The sequence below is a fragment of the Grammomys surdaster genome, unplaced genomic scaffold, assembly GCF_004785775.1.
Source record: "Grammomys surdaster isolate TR1022 unplaced genomic scaffold, NIH_TR_1.0 332572, whole genome shotgun sequence".
In the NCBI taxonomy this organism is placed as follows: Eukaryota; Metazoa; Chordata; class Mammalia; order Rodentia; family Muridae; genus Grammomys; species Grammomys surdaster.
In genome coordinates, this window is record NW_021627799.1 from 117546 (window position 1) to 136907 (window position 19362).

The following is a 19362-nucleotide window of genomic DNA, read 5'->3' on the forward strand; positions in this document are numbered from 1 at the left end:
TAATTATGATTTGAGAAAAAATTTTTAAAACAAAGAAAAAAAGAAAGATAAACAGACTGAAAAAGAAATTAGGGAAATGACACCCTTCACAATAGTTGCAAATAATATAAAATACCTTGGTGTGAATTTAACCAAGCAAGTGAAAGACCTGTATGACAAGAAGTTCAAGTCCCTGAAGAAAGAAATCGAAGAATATCTCAGAAGATTGAAAGATCTCCCATGCTCATGGATTGGAAGGATTAATATAATAAAAATGGCCATCTTGCCAAAAGCAATCTACAGATTCAATGCAATTCCCATTAAAATCCCAACTCAATTCTTCACAGAGTTAGAAAAGGAAATTCTCAAATTCATATGGAATAACAAAAAACTCAGGATAGCGAAAACTATTCTCAACAATAAAAGAACTTCGGGAGGAATCACCATCCCTGACCTCAAGCTGTACTACAGAGCAATAGTGATAAAAACTACATGGTATTGGTACAGAGACAGGCAGGAAGATCAGTAGAATAGAATTGAAGACCCAGAAATGAACCCACACACCTATGGCCACTTGATCTTTGACAAAGGAGATAAAACTGTCCAGTGGAAAAAGGACAGCATTTTCAACAAATGGTTCTGGTTCAACTGGAGGACAACATGTAGTAGAATGAAAATTGATCCATTCTTATCTCCTTGTACAAAGTTCAAGTCTAAGTGGATAAAGGACCTCCACATAAAACCAGATACACTGAAACTAATAGAAGAGAAGGTGGGGAAAAGCCTCGAATACTTGGGCACAGGGGAAAAGTTCCTGAACAGAACTCCAATGGCATATGCTCTAAGATCGAGAATTGACAAATGGGACTTCATAAAATTGCAAAGTTTCTGTAAGGCAAAGGACACTGTCAATAGGACAAAACGACAACCAACAAATTGGGAAAAGATCTTTACCAATCCTTCATCTGATAGAGGGCTAATATCCAATATATACAAAGAACTCAAGAAATTAGACTCCAGACAACCAAATTACCCTATTTATAAATGGGGTATAGAGCTTAACAAAGAATTTTCAACGGAAGAAACTCGAATGGCCGAGAAGCATCTAAAGAAATGTTCAGCATCCTTAGTCGTCAGGGAAATGCAAATCAAAACAACCCTGAGATTCCATCTCACACCAGTCAGAATGGCTAAGATTAAAAACTCAGGTGATAGTAGATGCTGGCGAGGGTGTGGAGAAAGAGGAACACTCCTCCATTGTTGGTGGGACTGCAAGATGGTGCAACCACTTTGGAAATCAGTCTGGCGGTTCCTCAGAAAATTGGACATAGCATTACCCGAGGATCCAGCTATACCACTCCTAGGCATATACCCAGAAGATGCTCGAACATATAACAAGGACATATGCTCAACTATGTTCATAGCAGCCTTATTTATAATAGCCAGGAGCTGGAAAGAACCCAGATGTCCTTCAACTGAGGAATGGATTCAAAAAATGTGGTATATTTACACAATGGAGTATTACTCAGCTACTAAAAACAATGAATTCGAGAGGTTCCTAGGTAAATGGATGGAACTAGAAATTATCATCCTGAGTGAGGTAAGCCAATCACAAAAGAACACACATGGTATTCACTCACTGATTATTGGATATTAGCCTAGAACCTTGAAATGCCCAAGATGCAACTCACAGGCCACATGAAGCCCATAAAGAAGGAAGACCAAGTGAGAGTGATTCGGTCCTTCTTAGAAGGAGCAACAAAATACTCAAGGGAGCAAATATGGAGACAAAGTGAGGGACAGAAACTGAAGGAGGGGCCGTCTCAAGACCACTCCACCTGAGTATCTATCCCATGTGCAATCACCAAAGGTAGATGCTGATGTGGAAGACAGGAAGTGCATGCTGATAAGAGCCTGATATGGATATCTCCTCAGTGGCCTTCAAGAGTCAGACATATTCAGAGGCAGATGCTCACAACTAGCCATTGAACTGATCATGGGGTTCCCAATGGAGGAGTTAGAGTGAAGGCCATTGGAGCTGAAAGGGTTTGTGGCCCCATGAGGAGAGCAACAATACCAACCAACAACAGCTCCCAGGGTCTAAACCACCAGCCTGGGAGCTGGGCATAGGTGGAAGAAGAGATCCTTGACCTCATGAAGACTGAACACCCCAGGGGGTGGGAATTTAGGGGTGGGGAGGTGGGAGTGGTGGGGTAGGTAGGGGTTACATCCACAGAGAAAAAGGAGGAGGGGAGAGGGCAGGGGGGTTCCTGGGTGGGTGTTGGATGGAGTAAGGGGACAACATAGGAAATGTAAATAAAACATCCAATAAAAAAAATGAACGGAAAAAAAAAGAAAGAAAAGCAGATTTCTGGCAAGTCTTACTTCCCATACATCCTTGTCCTGTAATGAAGTTAGCATGTAACTTTGGTGAGATGATGCTCCATCCAAGAGAATGACTTAAGTCGGGGAACTTCCTGCCAACCAAGTGCATTGTAAATTTAATCCATTTTATTCAAGCATTCAATCTTTCATAACAAAATTTTAAATGTACCTGAATGCTATTTTACATTAAACAAGTTTTAAGTTTACTTTAAACTTGTTTTGACTTACTTGTTTCATACTTAACTTGACAACATATACAGAATACTACATGATGTGAAATAACAAAAGACCACATGATGGGAGATTAAAAATTGTTCTCATGCCCCAGCTTGTTTCTGTAAGTAAATTGCACTTGTACTTAGCAAGACTGACCACTAACTTAGATGTCTTAATTATCTTTAACAGCTTACAATAAGTTAGTAACTATTTTATAAGATTGTGACTTTATCATTTTATCCATGTTTTATTTGAGCCTTAAAATTATAATTCTGGAATTAATTCTGTTTTATTATCAAAGTAAACATTAAATCATAAATACAGTTCACAGAGAGACTGGGAACCTTATTTCCTGATCCTTGCATAGTGTACCTTTATAAAATACCTTTTTTCTATATGACTTAATTTTAAAACAAATCATCTTTTCTTGGAAGCCTGGTATTGCCTCCTTAGTCTAAAAATGGAGACACGCTGATGAGCAAAAGGGATATCATGTGATCTCCTCAGCCAAAATGTCAATAAAGTCACATGGCATGATGATAACCTGCTGAGGTCATCAGTCAAGCCACATTATTGTTACTTAATCCCCCAAGGTGAGCCTAGGTCATCAGCTGATGGTTGTAAACTACATGATACTTTAAGGTAAGCCCATCAACGGACTTACACTTTGTGTAAACAAGAGTCGAATCCAAGTTACATACATGGTATATTATAGAAAAGGGAGCAGGCATGACATTCTGGCTCTGGGTTGGTTGCTAGCTGGAGCCATGAATAGGTTTAACGTGAACTGTGAGTTATAAGGGGGAGGAACATCAGACCATGCTACCATTCCATCTTGTGTAGTTACCTAAATGAGTTTAGGCATTAGAACTCAAATGTCATGATTTGGGCTCAGCAGCAGTCATTTGTATTAAGGGCAATTTTGTACCAAGAGCTGAACAAGTGACGTGCATATGATGTCTCCGAAATGAAGCTCTTTACATGAAGGTAAAAACAGTGGTCAGTATCAAGTTGCCTCAAACATCCTCTAAGTCTTGAAATGACCAAACCCACCTGAAAAGTAAAGAAGTGACCTCAGTGTTACAATTCCAGGGTGAAGAAACCATAGGAAGGTTGTCAGAGCTTTCATCTGATAGAGTGGTACTCACACCAGTGGAAAAATCTCTGGTGCCTCTGACCAAGACAGTCTTAAAATTTGCAGAAGAAGACTACAGTAAGATTCCACACCTAACTAAGGCACCCTGAATTACATCCAGTCACCTTGTCATGGCACTCTGCTGTGTTGCATGGATGTTCTGATCCACAGCACCACGGCCTCCTACCTATGTCAGACTGTATCTAGGAGAAGCAGTAAGGTGAGAAAGGACAGAGACTGAAAAGAAATAGCTTCCTGAAAGAAGAGAGTAGCCCTGCTTGGCACTCTTGGACCTGGGACCCAAAGATAATGAAAGCCAGAGAGGTATTCTCTGGTTCACTTTAACCCCTCAGTGGACTCAGATTTCCGATCCTGGTTTTCTACACCATTTCAGCAGCAAACTCTAATGTATTCCTCTCATAAACCAGCCCCAAAGGCCTACAAACTTCATGCTCACCTTTTCCACAGCCACAGCTCCACCTCTCAGTACCAGTACTCTGTATTAGTTACTTTTTTGTTTGTTGTGATCAAATACCTGACAGAGTAAACTTAAGGGAAGAAGATTTATCTTCTCTCTATTGAGGGGATACAACCTATCATGCTGGAGAAGGCACGGTGGCCGAGGTTCTACCAGCAAGGCAGAAGGCGTTAGTGTGGATTATCATACCTCGTCAGTTGTTTTTATTATTTTATTTATGTGTGAGATAGAAGTGGAAGATAGGTATGCATGTCAGTTCTCCCTTTCAACCACATGGTTCTGGGGATGAAACTCAGGCCCTTAGACTTGAAGGACAAGTACTTTTACCCAACAAGTCATCTTGCTGGCAGATAGTCACTGCTTTAGTAAATTACACAATCAACATCCTTCAGTTAAGAAAAGACCCTCCTCTTGAAATTACAGCACTGTTATCTTAATGTATATATCTTGAAATGGAATGCTCATATAAATAAAATATACTATTTGTGATTTAATGCATGGAACCTAACCTCTGAGCAATCAGTAACAATTCGTGTACCCAACAAGAGAATTATCTCCTCTGCTCCAGGTCATGTGTCATCATTTAGTCTGCCTAGACTGGTAAGGTTTTACCTTATCTGCTGGTGATGGAGGATAGACTCCTTCTATCTATTGCCCGAATGAATTGTCTTGGTTGTAAAGTACCCATGCTGCTCATCCATATTGTTATTAAAATTCTACGATAAAATGTTTTTGGATGAGATTAAGAACAAACCCTACCCCAGACTAAGAACAAAAAATGATCCTCAAGAAGGGCTGCAAATAGCTCCTGGGTCAAGGACAACAAGCAGTCAGGTCTTTATTTGATAGTTTACCTTGAAATATTTTTTTTTCAAGATAGGATTTCTCTATGTAGCTCTGACTGTTCTAAAACTCACTCTGTAGACCAGGCTGACAACTCTTACCTTGTCTCCTTCTGTTGTTTTTTTTTTTTTTTTTTTTTTTTTTTTTGGTTGGTTGGTTTGGTTTTTTTTTCTTTTGACTGTGTGCGTGTGTGTATGTCTCTACACTAACATTACATCATCTCTTCTACACTTGCTTTTTATGAAACACAATTGTAAAACAGAAGACAAAGAACTTTTCTATTTTAAAATTTGATGAAATATTAACAACCTCAGCCCACACCCAGCTTTCCACAATGAAGAAGTATAAGCTTAAAGAGACTGAATAATTAGCTAGGTAGTTAACCTGGAAAAGGGACTAGACCACACCTGGTTTTCTCTAGTCCAAACCCTAATCTCTTTTCTTAACATGCTAGAAATTGTCGTCATACATGCATCAGTCCAACTGGATAGCTCTCTTTACAGAGTGTATTCTGTGGACCTGACATAATTATCCAAACATAAGTACTTCCTCATTATGGAATTCTCGACTTAATGGCGTTTCTATTTATATTAACAAGTACCTACCAGAATTCTTATGAAAATTAGAAGATAAATATCACCCTGAGCTCTAATAAATAATGTAAAAAAGATTGACCAGGGAATACTGTGTTTTTATTTCTTAGTCTAATTCTAAAATTATAATTATTTGATGAATTTTATAGTTAGAGTTAAAAGTCACCATATAATTATCTAATTGCAATAATGTCATGAATTTCCTTATACATGGCACTTCTCACACATAAATCAATTGTCTGAACAGTTGAGTTTTACTCCAGCCCACAGGCTACTGCACGTACTTGTTAATAGTTCTACAAGCCATATGGAATGCCTAAAAAGTTGCTCCAGGGTACGTCAAGGATAGCATCTGCTGTGTAGAAGGATACAACACACCTAGTGACTGAGTTCTTAAGGTTCAGTGTGGGTAACTATCACAACATCAAAGATGATGTTCTTCTGGGTAATTTTCATAGCCTGATACCTAATGTTATGGTGCAGAGTTCTGCAAAACTGCTAGTGAATGGTAAAGTTGCATGGCTGAGTCTTCACCTGAAGGACAATTCAATCCTGTCCCTTGTTTAAGATTAGATTGTTTTGTTTTTTCAAATGTACTGAAATTCCATTGTGTTTTGAAATAGTTTGAATTGAACCAAAGACTTGTGTGCTAGGGACATACTCTACTATTGAATTAAAGCCATAGCTCTGATAATTCAAATATGTTCATTGAAGTAAAGATGAGTTCTCATAGATTTGTATAAACATTTGAATCAAAAGATGATCATTATATACTTCTATAAATCATCTGTTTTTTTCCAAAATATTTAACATAGAAAAATCATCAAGGCAGTTTTATAAAATGTATTGATTGACTGTGAGTCCTTGTCCCTTCAGCCTGTCATCTTCTCACGGTGTACTCCAATATGCAGTCCACTAGGTTTTCTATAGAACCTCAAGTGTATTTTATAATATCTATTTATTCTATTACCCCAACGGTGTTTCATTAAGACATTTTGGTTAATTATAATTTGTTGAGGTTTGTTGCAAATTTTCTATACTTCATCATTCTGATATTCTTTTTTAAAGAATTGTTTATTTGTATGTATTTCACCTACATGGATGTGCATGTATCATGTGTGTGTCTGGTGGCCCTCAAAGATCAAAAGGAGGTACCAGAACATTCAGAACTGGAGTTACAGATGGTTATGAGATACCATGTGGGTGCCAGAAACAAAATACTGATTCTATGTCAGAGTAGCCAGTGCTATTAAGTACTTAACTGTATCTTTAGCTTTAACACTTGGGTGTTTAAAGTCAATTTTGAACTACTTAAATATAAGCTCAGGATATATGTAGATTTTTTTTAAACAGCTACTTAGAAGCCAGGATTATCCCAAGCATCCTTCACAGAAATAGTATTTCCCATCTCTGGTCCTTTAGTGTGTTGATTTTCTGGGATCCCGAAGTTGTACCTATTTCTGAAATATTACTAGGTTTTTACTGGATGAATAGACGATAGGTGTCGTTGGTTTAGCTGTCTGTAAGTGAGGTCAGTGACCTGGGGTGTTTAACACCCTGGAATCTAGCTTACTGTTCCATCTTAACAAATTTCTTTGACTCATTTGTCAATACTGCATTCATGTAAGTTTCTAGATTGTTCTTCAAGACATGTCCTCCCTGTTAACATTAATGACTTTATGATACTGAGAGATAGCATGAGTCCTCACAGACCACATGAAGTTCGTGAAGAAGGAAGACCAAGTGTGGGTTCTTCGGTCCTTCTTAGAAGGAGTAACAAAATATTCAAGGGAGCAAATATGGAGACAAAGTATGAGACAGAAACTGAAGGAGGGGCTGTCTGAAGACCATTCCACCTGAGTATCCATCCCATGTGCAGTCACCAAAGGTAGATGCTGACGTGGATGTCAGGAAGTGCATGCTGACAGGAGCCTGATATAGCTGTCTCCTTAGAGGTCTGCCAGAGTCTGACATATTCAGAGGCAGATGTTCACAGGTAACCATTGAACTGATCATGGCATTCCCAATGGAGGAGTTAGAGAGAAGACTTAAGGAGCTGAAAGGGTTTGTGGCCCCATGAGGAGAGCAACAATACCAACCAACCAGAGCTCCCAGGGTCTAAACCACCAGCCTGGGAGCACTTAGGGAGGGATCCATGGCTCCAGCTGTATATGCAGGGAAGGATGGCCTTGTCAGTATAGGTGGGAAAGGAGATCCTTAGTGCCATGAAGGCTGGATGCCCATTGGGGTGGAATTCAAGGGTGGGGAGGTGGGAGTAGGGGGGTAGGTGGGGCACATCCTCATAGAATCAGAAGGAGGGGGGATGGGATAGGGAGTTTCTGGGTGGGGGGGCAGAAGGAATGCAGTAAGGAGATAACATCTGAAACATAAATAAAATATCCAATAAAAAATAAAATCTGAGAAATATTTTACCACTTCAGTGAATAGTTAAAGCCAAATTTATAAAATATGCAGCTATTAGTTATTTCTTCTTCATATATATTGTACTTTGTGCATATTTCAAATTCTGGAAAATATAAATATATTTTCAATTTATATTCATAAATCACCCAAGGCCTATCTAAATAACTATAGTTTCTTTGACTTGAGGAGGAATTTATAATAAAAGCAAATGAAACTTTGAGCCTTATTCCAAATGGAGTTATTTGTGAGGACCATGACAGTGTTTAGTTGGAGTCCCACAGATATGAAAACAAACAATGAATCTCTACTGTCTGGTTTAGAAACAAGAAAACCAGAGAAATGAGGAAAATGAATTCAGAGAGTGTTCTTCCCTGAGGATACAGCAGATCAGTCACCCTGTGTCCTTGTAGTACAGTCTAGAAGCGAGACCTTCGCTCCAATGAGCATCTTGTTAATGACTCCACTTGTTTAGCGCCATCCCCAAGGACGTGGTAGATCATCTCAGGAGGACTATCTAATCTATGAACATTTAAGGTAAAAATCTAAAGTCTGATGAGACAGGAACACTTATTTTAATAGTTATTCATCCTTCATGGATGGATTACATTCTAAATTTTACAATCTAGCATCTTACTTTCATTTGTTTTGAGATAGGGTCTCACTATATAGCCCTGGCTGGTCTAGAACTCTCTATTTAGACAAAGACTTTGAACTCACAGGGCTCCACTTGCTTCTGCCTCTTTTCTGCATTAGTTGATCTCAAGCTTCAGGAGTTTCTCCTACCTCTACTTGTCATGTCTCCATTGTAGCACTGGAATTATAGACATGTATGTTTCTATATTCATTTTTATGTTGGTTTGGTGGATTTACACTAAATCCCTTTCATTTGCATGGCTTTACCTACTTTAGAACTTTATCTACTGAGCCATCTTCCCAACTGTCTTAGTTAGGATTCTATTGCTGTGAAAAGACACCATGACCAAGGCAACTCTTATGAAAGAAAACATTTAATTGTGGCTGCCTTACAGTTTCAGAGGTTCAGTCCATTATCCTCATGGCAGCGAGCATGGCAGCCTGCAGGCAGACATAGTGCTGGAGGAGCCAAGAGTTCTACATCTTGATCCAAAGGCAGCAAGGAGGAGACTGTCCAGCAGGCAGTCAGGAAAAGACTCTGAATTCCACACTGGGCAGAGTTGGAACACAAGTAGACCTCAAAGCCTGCCTACACAGTGACATACTTCCTCTAGCAAGGCCACATCTACTCAAACAAGGCCACACTTCCTGATAGTGCCATTTCCCACGGGCCAAGCATTGAAACACATAAGTCTATGGGGACCACACCTATTTAAACCACCACACCAACCCACAGTTTGTTATTATTCAATGATTTAACTTTTAAATCTCTCAAATTAAATACTATTGAAGTTTAGTTTAGTAGAACAAACAAAGCATAACAACAGCAACAATAACAATAAATCAAATGACAAAACCCACTATCCTTTGCATTTTGTGGGGTCTCTTTTCTGTGAATGATACATTTCTTATGCCTCTTAGTTTTTATTTTCGATTTAATACAGAGAAACACTATGCTGTGTAGAGAAATTTTAATCCAGAAACATGGCTGCTCTGGCTGGAATAAAAACACATCCTTAGTACACACCTTTAATCCCAGGAGACAAAGGCCAGCAGATCTCTGAGTTTAAGGCCAGCCTGGTACAGGGCAAGCTCCAAGTAAAGAAAAGTTTAGGTCCAGATGTAGTGGTACATACCTTTAATCTCAGTACTCAGGAGACATAGCCATGCAGATCTGAGTTCTTGCAGTCAGTTTGGTTGAGTCAGTGAGTTGAGAGGTAGTGCAGTGGTGTGGAGTTCACATCAGTTCGCTTTGTGGAGTTCTTACAGGAACAGTTTTACAGAGACAGATTGCAGGGGAGAGCAAGCTAAACACAGGTGAAGAAAGAATAAGCCAGAGAATGAGAAGGAGCCAGAATATTAGAACAACAGATTGTCAGAGTTAGTCTGAGGCCAAAGCACTTCAGTAAGAAGCTGAGAGAAGTCAAATTGAATTAGTCACTTTGGAGAGGAGTTTGTGCCAGAACGGCTAAGTTGAACCAGACAGCCAGAGTTCAGAAAAAGCTAGAAAGGGTGAGATTATTCAGTAGTAAGCCCCCAAGATGCCAATTCCATCAAGCAAATCAAAGTGACTTTTATATGACTACATTTTAAATGTCCTTAAGAGCTCTTTAATGAGAGTTTTTTTTCTTTCTGAGACAGGGTTTCTCTATGTAGTTTTGGCTGTCCTGGATGTCACTTTTTAGACCAGGTTAGCCTTGAACTCATAGATCCTCCTGCCTCTGCCTCCCAAATTCCAGGAGGTGTGAATTAAAGGTGTAAGCCAACAGGCCTGACATGTTTTTTTAAAAAAAGATAAGACATTATAAAATAAGAGTGTTGGTCACAAATTTAGTTATTCACTTATTAACCATTTATCTATCATGGGTAAAGACTCTAAGATGGAATTCCCCAAGTGATGCAGATAAATGTGTGACTAAACAATTAATATGATTGTACAGTAGAAAGTTGATTAAGTATGATACTGAGGCAAAGGCTCACTATGACAAAGAGGACAGAAAGAACAATATATTCTCAACACAGGTACATGCACATGCACATACATGCACATACAAGAAGAAATAGCATATTCACAACACATGTACAGACATACGCACAAACACACATATAGGTGCATCTACTAGCAGGAGTGCTGGGCTTACAACACATGTATACAAATGCACACACACACACATACACACACACACGTACCTGCATTGGAAAAAGTGGTATACTTATAATACATGTACAAACACACATACACACACACACATGTATGCACTAGGAAGATCAGTGTACTCACTATACATGCATATTTTTTATATATGAAGAAGAGATTATAAAATCATTGAACTGCTAACAGAACAGATGCAGATAGATTGTTAAAATGTGTCTCTAGGTTGGGAATGAGACCTGAGCATTTAGTTGTATTCATTACTGACTCTGCTATCCTTCCATGTTTAGAAATTATTGTAACAATTCACATTAATACTAATCCAATAAACTATAAATAGCATTCTGCAAATTAAAAATAAATTCAATGTAGTTAAGGAGTTTGAAGCAATTTTTAAAATAAAATCAAAAATTGAAGAGTCTCTCCTCTTTCTTTCTCTCCTCTCTCTCCCTCTCCTCTCTCTCTCTCTCTCTCTCTATCTCCATCTCTATCTCTATCTCTATCTCTATCTCTATCTCTATCTCTATCTCTATCTCTATCTCTATCTCTCCGCCCCTGTGTGTTTATCGGTGTGTGTGTGTGTGTGTTGTGAGTCTATCACAGATTCTGCCATTTTTAATATGTAGTAAGATTGGCATTATATCTTCAGATGAAAGTATATACAACAAAATTATATCAATTTAAATATTATGGGAATAATTGAATATTATTTGCCAAGCCCTTATACACATACACACACAGATACACACAAACACGCACACACCTTCACAATCAATGATATCTTATTATAAATAACTTGAGTTTTTAAATTGCATTTGAATATATTAATTTGTGAGGTTTTTTTTCTAAAACATAATACATCTTTTACATGGAATTTTCATGCCTATATTTCTCAAAGACGTAAAGAGAAAATACATATAATGGCTATGTTGATGCGGTTTTTTTAACCTAGACATGATTTCATCAGTGAAAATTTGATTTAATGAGAGCTGCCTTCTAATGGCATTCTCAACTGGATGCCATGGTGATATGCAAATGAAGGAAAAGACATTGTTCTCATTCTCGGGGATTTACAATATAATAGGAGAACAAAGTGCAGATGAAAAGTATAACAGCCCTTTCAAAAAGGACATGAAAACAGGAACAAATTAACTTAGCACAAAGCAGTGGTGGGTGCTGAGGTAGGGTGCAGCCTCTTGAGTGGACTTAATGAAGATAAGTCATTGTAAATAGGTGTTTGAGGGAGATGAATGGAGTGCAGTCTTTCCATTCAGGGAGCATGACACCATCTCTGGAGAAAAAAGACAAAAGAGTGAGGTCAAGTGATCTCTAAGACACATAAAACTTGTGTGCCCACAAAATGAACAGAATAGTAAGACATCCTGAAGGGTGCAGTAGTGGCATTTATAGCCTGGGAGTAACTAAATGCCACCTAAATACACTTAAGACCCACCTAATAGGAAGAAATCAATGCCTGGTACTGTAAACCTATCCCACACCTTGTGGCTCATGGATCCTAGAGGGAAATCTACTAATGCTGCTTCCCTAACACACTACGGTTTCTAACTGCATTGTAAATACTCATTCTTATAATGCGCAAGTAAATGTCATTCACACTCCGCATTCAAGAAGTTTCTTTTCCAGCAGACTATTACCAAAAAATGCAACTAGTGAAAAAGGCAGAGAGCAACTGACTGAGGGATGTCCAACACCAACTGACACACCTACAACACAACCCCTACACCTAAGGCTCAGGAAACATGATGCAAGAGAGAATAGAAAGATTGTAAGAGCCAGAGGGTCAAAATGTCTGCTGCATGATAGTGTCTTCTATAGATGACAGGGAGACTGCATGGTGAAATCTCTACATTCTGGTCACCTAAGCATCACCTGGGAAATGACAATACCAACTGATATGTCAACATGGGTGGGGGAACTCTCATGAGGTTTCAACCCTAAATAAAGAGCTATAGGTAATTAATTGTAACTGAGACTAAATCAGTCTTTTTCAGGGAACATGTCCTCTTACAGGTTGTCAGTCATGATGTTGAAACTGTATGGGTATAGCGTATATACCACATAGAAGACACAATCTCACTGTGAATTTCCTGATCCTCTGACTCTCACAATTTTTCTGCTGCCTCTTCCATTAATGATTCCTGAACCTTGTATGGGAGTTCTTTTGTAGATGTATCTATGGAGACTGGCCTCCACGATTCTGCATTTTGATTGGTTATGGTTTTCTATAGTGGTCTCCATCTGTTGCAGAAAGAAGTTTCTTTGATTGAGGAATGAGGACTAAACTTCTCTGTGGGTAAAGAACACATACTTAGAATGTAGTTAGGGATTATGCTGGTTTAGTAAAATGACCATTGTAGATTCTTTTCCAAGATCCATGACTTCTCTGCCCCTGGATAATTGGCTAGGTTTCCAGTGCCAGACATGGTTTCCCTCTTGTTGAGAAGGTTTTAAGTCCAATTAGAGAGCTGGTGGTTACTTCCAAGGTATGTGTACCACTACTGAGCCCTTATCTGGCCTTCTTAGTCATCGATATGGTTGGTAAATATCATAGCTGAGTAGGACTGTTGGTTGCTTCCTGCTTTGGAAGTTTGTATGGCCCTGTTTCAGAAGTGCATGGAGTCTTCAGTACTAGGTGATAGGAAATTTCTTTATACCTCTTGAGGTGGTAGTGAGGGGGCAACAAAGGTCAATAGCAGTGAGATTTATATTTTGCAAGTCCCTTGAATATCACTGACCAACAATTCAAAAGAGGTGTTCTCATGTCAGGTATTGGGGTTTTGGTTAGATGATCTTTGGCTCTTAAAGAAAGCAACTACGTGGGAAAAGTTCATTTAAACTGTATTCTTACTTTTAAGTAGCTAATAGTATGACTCTTTATGCCATTTTTAGACATCCTTTTTTTTGTTATTTTTCCCTCCCTTCTTCTTCTTCTGTATTTACATCCATCCCAGACCTTATCAAACTCTCATGCTCCCATTTTCCTGATAACACTTCACACACCATGTTATTGCCCTTTGCTATCTTCTGTCCTTCCTCTATATTTACCTCCCTGGCCCCTTCCTAAAACTCCTGCTCTTTCCTACATCCTTGGTAAGATCACCTCTATCCTCCTTGGATTTATTTTTACCCCCACCACGTCATTTTTAATTCCCTGCTTTCTGTAGTTATTTCTTAATAAAGATGTACTCATATCTGAAGATTTAGATCTAAGACCCTCCGATGAGAGAACATTCAATGTTTGTCTTTCAGGGTCTGGGTCAGCTAGTCTAGTATGATCTTTTTTTAGTCCTATCTATTTATCTGCAATATTCATGATTTTATTTTTCTTCATAGCAGAACAGTATTTCATAGTATTCATAGTACAATATTCATTTCCTAGCTATAGAGCAGCAACGAACATGGATGAGCAAACATTTGTGAAGTAGGATATAGAGTCCTGTGGGCATATGCTAAGGGGTGGTATATCTGAGTCATATGATAGATTTATTTTTACACTTTTTAAGGATCCTCCACATACATTTTCATAATGGCTAAACCAGTTTGCAATTCCATCAACAGTGAATGAAGGTTCCTTTGCCCGCACCTCCTCTCCAGCATTTGTTCTCAGTTGTTCCGTTGATATTTCCCACTCTGGTTGCTGTAAGATAAAATCATCTATTTGCTTTGATCTAACATTTTATATTTCTAGTGACAATGATTTTTTTTGGTTTGGCTTTGGTTTTCTGGTTTTTCTTTTGTCTTATTTTAGATATTTCTTAGTCACTTTTTTTTTTGTTTGTTTTGAGAATTCTCTATTCAAATCCCAGGCCTATTTTTCAAATATGTCATTTGTTTTGTTTTGTTTGAATTGTTTATATATCTTCTATATTAATTGTCTATCTAGATGTACAGCTGACAAAGAGTGTCTCCCATTCTGTGAGGCATCCTGTCACCCTAATTGTTTCTTTAACTGTGTAGAAAATTTTTAGTTCTATGAAGTCCCACTTGTCAATGTTGACATTGTTTTCTGAGCAAATAGAATCCTATTCAGGAAGCCCTTTCCTACCTATATCATGTAAGGTACTGCCTAAGTTTATGTCTGAATGATGTTGCTTTTATTACTATAGCTGTGTATCTTAAGACCTGGTATGATAATCCATTGTTATCTAGCCATGTAATATAATGTAGCATTGTTCTGTTTGTTCAGGATTGTATTGGCTATATGGGGGTCTTTTGTCATTCCATATGAGTTTTAGTATAGTTTTTCTATTTTTGTGAAGAGTAAAATAGGAATTTTGATTGAGATTGCACTGAATCTGTAAATAATTTTTGGTAGAATTGTCATTTTTCACAAAGCTAGTTCTCCCATTCTGTGAGCATGGGATGCCTTTCCATTTTCTATTGTCTTCCTAATTTCTTTCTTCAGAGATTTGAAGTTTTCATTGGAGACATCCTTCACCTCCTTGGCTAAGTTTATTTCTAGATACTTTATTTTCTTTAAGATTATTATGATTAAATGTGTGCCCATAATCTCCTTTTCACATGTTTGTTTGTCTAAAAAAAAAAAAAAAAGCTGTTGATTTGCACAAGTTGATTCTGTATCCTGCCATATTTCTGAATTTATTCATCATTTTTAGAAATTTTCTGGTAGAATTTTGAGAGTCTCTAATATATACCACAATGGAATCTGTAAATCGAGATAGTTTGACTTCTTTCCAGTTTGCATCCCTTTATTTAGCATTATTGCTTCTTGGAGAATGAAATTGAAAACAATGGGTATAGTGGGCAGTCTTGACCCATTTCTGACTTCAGTGAAATTGCTAAACACATTTCTTCTTTATAATGATGTTGATTATTGATTTCTCATGTCTATCTTTTATTGTGTTGGGATATGTTCCCTCTAGTTCTACATTTTCTTTTATTATGTAGGCATGTTGGATTTTATCAAAGATGTTTTCTGAATCTATTAAGATGACCATGTGATTTTTTTCCCCTTTGCATGAATTTATGTAGTATATTAGATTTGTTGACCTGTGTATATTGAACTATCCCTGCATTTCAGGGATAAAGCAAAATTGGTCATGGTGGCTAGTCTTTTTGATGTACATCTATATTCTGTTGTGGATATTTTAGACTACTATTCATTTAACAATATTGGCCCACAATCTTCTTTTTGTTATTGTTATTGTGTCTTTATCTGGTTTTGGTACTAGAATGAGACTGGCTTCATAAAAGAAGCATAGAAGTGTTTCTTCTGTTTCTATTTCTTTGAATAGTTTAAGAAGGATTAGCTGTAGATTATTATTTTAATGTCTGCTAATATTTTACTGTGAATCTATCTTGCTCTGGACATTTGGGGGGGGCTTGAGGATTTTTAATTATGATCTTTTCGTTTTTTAATTTTTTTTTTCGAGACAGGGTTTCTCTGTGTAGCCCTGGCTGTCTTGGTACTCACTCTGTAGACCAGGCTAGCCTCGAACTCTCCAACTCAGAAATCCGCCTGCCTCTGCCTCCCAAGTGCTGGGATTAAAGGCGTGCGCCACCACCGCCTGGCTTGATTTTTTTTTTAAGTTAGTTTAGATTGTTGAATTCTCCTTGTTTTACTTTTCAAGGTTTGGCTGAATCTATAAATTTGCCCATTTATTTTAGGTTTTCCAGCTTAGAGGAATACAAGTTTTAAAAATATGTTTTAAAATAATCTGAATTTTTTGTGATATCTGCTATAATTGTTTACCTGTTCATTTTTTATTCTGTTGATCTGGGCTCTTTCTTCTTTCTTTTAGTTAGTTTGGAAAGGGGCCTGTTAATGCTGTTTATCTTCTTAAAGAACCAGCTCCTAAATTCATTTATTTCATTTATTTTTTGCTTTTTTCTATTACACTGATTTCTGCTCTGATTTTTATTATTTCTTGCCAGAAAATGGGTTTGGATTTTCTTTGTTCTTGTTTTCCCTTGCAAGAATTTTTTGCCAATAATTATTCTTTTAACTTAAAATAGTTTTTTTTTCATATAATATATTCTGATCATGGTTTACTTTTCCCCAGTTCCTCCTAGAGACTCCCCACCTCCCCACCCACCCAACTCCACAAATTCGTTCTGTCTCTAGTTAGAAAATAATCAGGAAAATGAAGTAGAATGTTTTTTTAAACTACTACTACAGGGCATGAAGCATCCAGACTAATTTTAAAAAGAGAAACAGACATACTGCTTACATAGCAAGATAAGGGATGACTCAATGTTTTCTCCAATCAGTCTTGCATATGCCCAGCTTGCAGCTTCACCAGAAATAAGCCTTACATAGGAGGAGCTTTGCATGGCAGGAATCACTGAACTTCTGTTGAGTCTTTGGAGGGTGTTCCCGCTCCTGCCCTAAGAGAAAAGAAGAACTGCAGGATCAACAGAGTCATTAAGAGTTCGCCTAGGCTTATCTTGACCACAACAGAATTGTTCAAAAATGAGCAAACTGTCTGTAATTCACATGAATAAAACAAGGCCTCCTGCAGCAGGACCTTTAGTTTCAGCTGCATATGTTTTTTGGAGTTCCTTATAACTGGACTGAAATTTCTCTAGAATAAAATTTTTAAAACATCCACAGTGCACTCAGGATTGCCAGAAAAGGACTGCTTGGCTGATAGGTCCCTGTGTATGTAAGACAACAAGTATTTCTCTTGCCTAGTTTATCAGGGAATGCTCTCTGCCAAGCTTAAAGACTGATGATAATTAGAAACAACACAGGAAGTGAGAACGTTTCTAATGTTCCCCAGAAAAATGATAGTACTACAACCTTCAAGAAACCCCTTAACGCTGTGGGAAAGAACTCTGAAAACATGAGTTCATGAATATATAAACTATGCAAAATGTAAAGATACAATATGAATTGTACGATGGACTTCATAGACATGAAAGAAACGAAGCAGCTGCACTAATGCATCAGCAACAGAAAAGGAATAGTTAAATAAAACAAGGCTTGTGGGTCAAGTAATAATGGAGTACCAGGAAATGAAGGGGTTGTGGTTTCAAGGTGTGATCCACCCAGCTAAGCTTATTGCTTGTATTCACAAAGGCAGGCAGATCTCTGAGATCAAGGTCTACAGAGCAAGTACCAGGACAGCAAATCTTAAGGTAGTAAAGAAGTTGGAAATCAGAAAGTTAACTTTCTCACAAAAAAATAGCCTCTATGTCTAGATTTGGCAATCAGAAGCACTGTGCCCAACAAACCACATAGGACTTGCTCTGTTAAAAATATACTTGCTGTCTTTTTCTAAGTATAAAGACACTAAGGTCACAAAATGTTTATTTGATTTGTGAGAGAATCAAAGGCTAACATGGGTTAAATGATTGAAATGATATGTAAAGAGCCTGGACTTTGGTCTTCATGAGCTGAACTATCTAGAGAGCTATCATAGCTCTTTTAGAATTTTTTTCTAGCAGATTTTCTGACTTTAGTTGGAAAATTCAAGAGCTATTTAGAGAGCTAACACAGCACCTTTAAAATTTTGTCTAACATGTTTTCTGTCTTTGGTCAGAAAACTCAAGAGCTATACAGAGACCTGTTACAGCTCTTTTACAATTTTTCTAGCAGGTTTTCTAACTTTGGACAGAAAACCCATGAGCTACCTAGAGAGCTGTCTAGTAAGCTGTCTGGAGCAGACCACAGAGCTATCAGCTTGCACCAATCAATAACTTCAAGTAGTTTCTACTGTCATTCCCAAACACCTCTTCCTCAGGAATCCCAAGAAAACAAAATCAAAACTACAAAAAAATTTTAAAAGAAAAAAAGAAGGAAGGAAGGAAGGAAGGAAGGAAGGAAGGAAGGAAGGAAGGAAGGAAGGAGGGAAGGAGGGAAGGAAAGAAAGGAAGAAAGGAAGAAAGGAAGAAAGGAAGAAAGGAAGAAAGGAAGAAAGGAAGAAAGGAAGAAAGAAAGAAAGAAAGAAAGAAAGAAAGAAAGAAAGAAAGAAAGAAAGAAAGGAAAGCTTACAATAAGATCTCACATGAATTAACATTCTGTGTTGTTTGACTTCACCAAATAAAATATTTACACAGAGATCTATGGCTGTAAAGAAATTAAACCTACATTTAGCTCCTAAGAATACGTCTTTGCCATCGGGATGGCCCTCATGCCTCACTGGACAACAACAGGGGGACTGGAGCCATTACAAGGTCCCCTTCAATTACTGGAGGTCAGGCCTCTATCCCCGCCTTCGCAAGATTATATTTGCCACAGCCCTTCTATACTTAGAGAAGGGAGGAGATGTCAGGGGCAGCCCTGCTTACACACTGAAGACCTAAAATCAGCCATAGGCCTAAAATCAGCAATAGGCCTGCCATACATGTATACTAACACCAAGTCTTGGGTCTCAGTGAAAAAACATTGAAACAGATGACTATAAGCTATTGTAAGTAGGCAGCTTTTGTGGAAATTTACCAGCCCGAGTAGTCATAGACCTTGTAAATAGGTAGCCTTGGCAGACAATACCAACTTAGATAAGGACAAGTGAGTCATAGGCAGAGTCATAGTGACCTG

General features: G+C 37.9%; 2 non-coding genes across 2 annotated transcripts; both read left to right on the forward strand.

Moving 5' to 3' along the window:
- Positions 1–18233: 18233 nt before the first annotated feature.
- On the forward strand, positions 18234–18297 carry LOC114616573. The gene has a single exon (XR_003710658.1). It is a non-coding gene; the product is annotated as a U7 small nuclear RNA (small nuclear RNA).
- Positions 18298–18386: 89 nt separating this feature from the next.
- LOC114616572 lies at positions 18387–18448 on the forward strand. Its single transcript, XR_003710657.1, has one exon. It is a non-coding gene; the product is annotated as a U7 small nuclear RNA (small nuclear RNA).
- The last annotated feature ends 914 nt before the right edge of the window (positions 18449–19362 follow it).